Source organism: Anser anser, assembly GCF_964211835.1.
Source record: "Anser anser genome assembly, chromosome: 1".
Lineage (NCBI taxonomy): Eukaryota > Metazoa > Chordata > Aves > Anseriformes > Anatidae > Anser > Anser anser.
In genome coordinates this window covers 108,489,309-108,495,146 of record NC_139720.1, presented here as the reverse complement: position 1 = coordinate 108,495,146, position 5,838 = coordinate 108,489,309, and the positions used below count along the sequence as shown (strand labels likewise).

The 5,838-nt window shown below is 34.9% G+C and overlaps 1 long non-coding RNA gene across 1 annotated transcript; it reads right to left on the bottom strand.

Annotated features, from left to right (window-relative positions):
* Positions 1-308: 308 nt before the first annotated feature.
* On the bottom strand, positions 309-5,069 carry LOC310904181. The gene is made up of 3 exons (XR_014588106.1): positions 4,966-5,069; positions 3,779-3,815; positions 309-2,434 (listed from the first exon to the last, which is right to left on the bottom strand). It is a non-coding gene; the product is annotated as an uncharacterized lncRNA (long non-coding RNA).
* Positions 5,070-5,838: the final 769 nt, after the last annotated feature.

Sequence of the window (5,838 nt, the reverse complement as noted above, 5' to 3'; positions counted from 1 at the left end):
GATTAGGAAGAAATTCTTCACTCAGAGGGTGGTGAGGCACTGGACCAGGTTGCCCAGAGAGGTTGTGGATGCCCCATCCCTGGAGGTGTTCAAGACCAGGTTAGATGAGGCCCTGAGCAACCTGATCTAGTGGGTGGCATCCCTGCCTATGGCAGCGGGTTGGAAATAGATGATCTTTGAGGTCCATTCCAACCCATGCCATTCTATGATTCTATATCATATGCAAATATGACAGACTAATTGAGCTTAATCATATGTACTGTATATGTTCATATATATTAGGCTATATGTATATATATATACATATGCACATATGATTAGCCTTAGGCTACATACACATACGTAGACATTTCCTTACCTTGGGACCTAACCATCAAAAACACTGTAATTGATAAAGGGAAATACACAGCCATTGGGCATCATCTATAAAAACTCCTTTCCTCTTTCTCAGGAAATCTGGAAGCAACCAAGAGATCTTTCAGACTAGAGGTTACTAGTGTCTCAAGGCACTTGCATTCAAACCAACAGCCACTCCACAAAGTCCTTGGCCCCAAGAAGTGACTTGGATTAAAACTAATATAAAATTCCTTGCCGAGAACATATTCACCTCAGTTTAGAGGAGTTAATATATTGCTTTACCTCTTCCTTCATGTCAGCAGCAAATCAAGAAATAGCCTAACTATTCACCATGACATCAAATATTCAGGAATAGAGATGAGCAAATTCAATTAAGTTCTGTATTATTTATTTATTTATTTTAAGCATAACTGCATAGATTTCTGCTGGACATCACAGGCTTTGGCTGGTGTTTTTGCATTTTTGTAGTTTTATGAATTGAAGGTCATTGAACCAAACAAAATACTTTGTTTTGATGAAAACTCCTCCATAAACCAAGGCAAGCACACAGAATTCATGCCTGAGCAAAAGGAGAACAAAGAGTCTGAGAAGAGACCATGCAACTCAATGACCACTGCCACATCGGAACTGTGTGACGGTACTGGCCGAACTCACTGGTTTCTTGCGCGCTTACTCTAGGAAATATATGCCACTGCCTCTCTGCTAAACTTGGGAATCAAAAAAAAGTGTCCTCCAATGCACACTCCGGACTATTAATTATGCAGCTATAACTTAACAAGAATCCAAAAAAATGACCTTTTTATACAGACTTTTTTAAAACATGATTTTACAGGATTACAAGATTTTGACTTAAACATACCCTGTTTTATATTAGTATCTACCGAGCAATCTTTAGGGAAAAACAAAAACAAAAAACACAGAATTTAAGTTTAGACCTTACGTTAAATCAAAGAAAAAACAGTATTTCATCTGCTCTGTTGAATTTGTAACTGGGTACCTTTTGTGCAGCATGAAAGCTCTCATTGCAAGTACCTGTTGTTCAGGGTTGAAATGCATAATGCAAGGCTGGTAGTCTAAATAAATCCTTAGTATTTATAAGTAACAAGCCCTCTGCTAACACCACACTAGCTGAAACTGCTCAAATATGTACATATCTCGCTGAGCTATTGAAAAACATTACCCTCTCAGCAGTTAAATGTTCTTAAGTCAGCATCTTTGTCTTTCTGACCAGGCTAATAAACTAATGCTGGCATTCATACTTTGGACATGGTAATCATTGGCATTATGACCAGTTGCACAAAACTGTTTCATAAGCTAAAGAATTTCTAGAGGATCAAAATTCTCTCACCCTACCCAAGTAACCATCATGCTAAGCATCTAAGACAAGAACACAGCTCAATTTTAGAGCTTGTCTGACAGCAATTTATGAAGTGTTACCTCACCTGTTTGCTGCCGGTGCTTAAAATTATTTTATTTTTTTTTTTAGCATGCTAGTACCCTTTTTGTTGCTGTTGTTTTATGTGTACACACACATACATATATTTGCATTGTTTTATATGTAAAAAACAAAGCAATATACGCATACAAATAACAATGCCACAGCCTGTAGGTTTCTCACCAAGATTTTTGTTTTTGGATTTTCAGCACCAATACTTGCAGTCAGGTTACAGTGCTACCAGAAAATTTGTATGATGATCTTTATGATAAAAGAATGCACGATGAAAGAGCACTGAACAAAAACAGATGGAAACTTTGGTTCAGAAGATAGCACTCCTCAGAAATAGCTGTTCGCAGTCCTTCCTTTGCCTCCCACCACCCAGGGTGAGTCTTCATTTTTTTCCAGAGAAGAGTTTTGAGAGCACTTCTGAGTTCACTTGAGGGGAAAAAAGACCTTCCATCTGCCTGTGAGCAACCTGCAGGATGTGCCGTGCTGGGTGGTTACTGACAGCAAAGGAGGTGGGTGCTCATCTCTGCTACTACACTTCCCAGATCCCTAAAACATCAGCCAGCCAGCTCAGCCTGCTTAGGTCTCTCCATGTGTAGGATTAAGACGTACTCCAGTTTGATCTCTGTAACGCTGAGGTAGAAAAAATAAGTTTTTTCATTGCACTGCTAAGATTTCAGCCAGTTCTTGAGATATTTAAGTTCTGCCTTTCATCACATCTCAACAAGTAAAAGAACCAACAGATCATCAACTAAAATATAGTCTGCCTATTCACAAAGGATTAATAAGGAAAATGTAGAGTGTTAGGGAATAAGTAAGCTGACAGAAGTGGCCTCCATTTTATTGATTTATTTTTGTTTAAGGCAAGGAATGACTCCACTGACTTAACAGAAGCCCTTTAACAGCCAGCTTACACAAGTATTTTGAAGACCACTTTTACCAAAACAGGAGAAAATATGTTTTTCCCTTTTCATGTCCTAAATTTTGACGTAATTTATTTCTGCCACTTTAGCCAAACATCCTACTTACTTTTTCTTCCAAAAATGATACTAGAGCAATGGCCTTCATCTGTGTTAGAATAGTAATGAAGATAACAGGCCAAGAATAAAGTACGATTTGAAACAGTTTTAGTCTGAATGCTTTATGCTTACATCATTGGGAGAATAGTCGATATGGTAAATAAAATTAGATAATGTTCAGTAACTGTGCTATGCAGTTCCTGACCTCCAAGTACATCATCTTACAAAATGAAGTTTCCTAAATGGTGACTGGGAGAAGAATCAGTTTCAAAGTCTTCATTTGAAGCAAATTAATTTGTGTTGTATTGTGACAAGTTATGGAATTAAGTTTAAAAACAAACAATATGACCCCCACAAGTGAACTTATTTCAGTGATAACAAATAAAAATTCATTTCCAAAGACATCACTTCTCCCCCATTGTTTTTATGCATGTGAAATCTATTTTGCATAGATATGAAGTTCACTAAACATTCCTTTTCTTCTTCATCCAGCTATAGAAATTGCAATTGCTTTCAAACTGAAGAGGCGAAAAAACCTCTTTTGCTGTCATCATGCTTCAAATTATTTTAATTGCTTTTGTTATTTCTTAGTCATATTGATCAATACATTCAGACTTCAGACGTGTAACCTGTTAAGGAAGTCTGAAGTCCATTTAACTTTAATTATTAACCTGAATATAAATATATTCATCCATATTTACATAAAACAGGTCTCCAGACCCTGATTATTTTTAGTATAATTAATAATTAGTTTTAAAAGAATTCAAATGTCCTGATTTCTTATATTCATTTTATGGTAATAACTGCTTTCATAAGACCAAACATTATTTATAAGCCTAGTGAATCTGAATGTGAAAGCATTCAGTTTTTCCCAAGACACAGCCATTGCAGTTAATCAACTCAGTATTAGAAGAACTTCAAAATGCACAAAAACACTACTTAGACATTTTAAGCCTACCAAAGGAGCAGTTCCATAGAAGCACTGTATCCAATTGCTTAAAAACAAACAAACAAAAAAACACTGTCATTAATGGAGTATCAACTCTTTCACTCTATTTGGAATTAAAACATACAACTTTAGTGCGGATGGAACAATGCTAACACATTTCAATCATTTCAAGATTTCCCTTTGGTTCTTTTCTGTTCAATTTTATATCCTAACACTCACGAGGTGGTGGTAAGAGTAGAAAGTGTTCAAGAGATACCTACCATTATCTCTTATTTCAAATTAACGTATTTTGATTCTTAATTCAGATGTAGTATATTAAAAACATAGATTTCATTTACCTATTAATGACTTTCTTCTAACGTATTTCATGCATTTAAAGTTGCTAATCAAAAATTAAATGAATATATGTTGTACATGAATTTCATACATTTCAGTTTTTTAATGAGAAGGAACTAAAATCAGTTAACAGATAGTTTACGTTTCCAAATACCTTCCTCAGATTATTAAGTGGGTAAGTAGATACTGTTTTTACTTGGAAAGTTCTGTATCCAGATCTATGAAGTAATTCTTATGTAAGCTAGTCGTATACAATACTCAACACTGCTCAATCACCAATACTGCAAATGAAACTCCAGACTAAGCACCAGCATCTAGAGGAAAATCCATCAACCTCATTAAATCTGCATTGAGCAAAGAGGCATAACTTCATATAATTGTAACAAAAACCTTCCAACATTTTCTAGTCACAGAACCCTAGCAATTGCCTCAGTCTTTTCTTGGGTACATCTATATTGTTATTCTTTTCAGGCCAGGAGTTTATTACTTTTTTTTTTTTTTTTGCCTGATAATTTTTGTTTGCACTTCTGATATAGGCTTTCAAGAGATTATCCAGTCAGCCACTCACATATGAAATACATATCAAAAATTCATTTAAGAACAAGTTTAACATATGAATAGTTCTAGACAAGATGAAAAGACCTCATCTCCTGGGACAGCAACTGCATATTTGCATTAAGTCACCAATTGTTTTCAAAGGGACTCCACACTCATAGTATAACCTCAGGTGAGTCTTTCAAGGAATAAAGGACCTTGGAATTTGCTGAACAGGTTAACAAGATCTTAAGATATAAATGTATTCGCAAAAAGTTTTAAATTATGTTTCTTTATCAGGTATAACATCATTTAAAAGTACTTGCCTGCTCAGTAATTAGAAGGGCAATTTTCAGCTATCTTGTGCTGCAAGCGTATAGAAGAAAAGCTCCTTTTTCTGCTTCAAATTGTGAAATCTGTTGTGCTTTTGCAAAGATTAGGAAAAGCTGAGATAAGAGAACTTCCACCTGTTTTATGTACAAAACCAACCAAATGACAAGTCTTCTGAGGCATACTCATTAAAGAAAAAACAACAGGAAGCTTTCAAAAAGTACCAAAAAATCCTTCTTAATTTGCATTATATTTTTCAAAGGAAATTAGAAGAAAAGTAACAGTATGGCAATGGCAGCATTGTTCCAAGAGGGGAAAACTAATACCAATTCTCAGATCAAGGTGTTTTTTCTAAACTTGTTCATTCAGAGAGGAGCATGCTATTGTTGTTTGCCTTTTTATCTAAATTCATGTGTTCGCTAAAATGGTTTGTAGAGTTTCTTTTGTTAAATAAATGTTTATTTCTTCCAAGTATTAAGGACTTCAGTGTTTTAGAATTCTGCATGTTACCAACACTCATATCTAGTCAGAATATATAGAATAAGCAATGCATCATTATAACTCTCTTGCAGGGTGATGTATTAATGGCTGCCATAACTGTGACAGAAATACATTAAGGATATTTCCATTTAAGTTTAAGGAAAGGAAATCTAAGAAAAGCTTTAGGAACTGTTCATACTTTATAACTCAGAAGTATTTATCTGAAGCCTGACCCTTATATGCCTAAAACATCAGTTTCAAGGAAAACTAAAATTCTTTTTGCATTAGGAATTGGTGTTAGAAACTTTAGGAAATTTATTGAGAATTAATAATTTTGAAAATGAAATCCTGATAGTGAAAAGACTTACTGCTTAACTATGCATCTATAA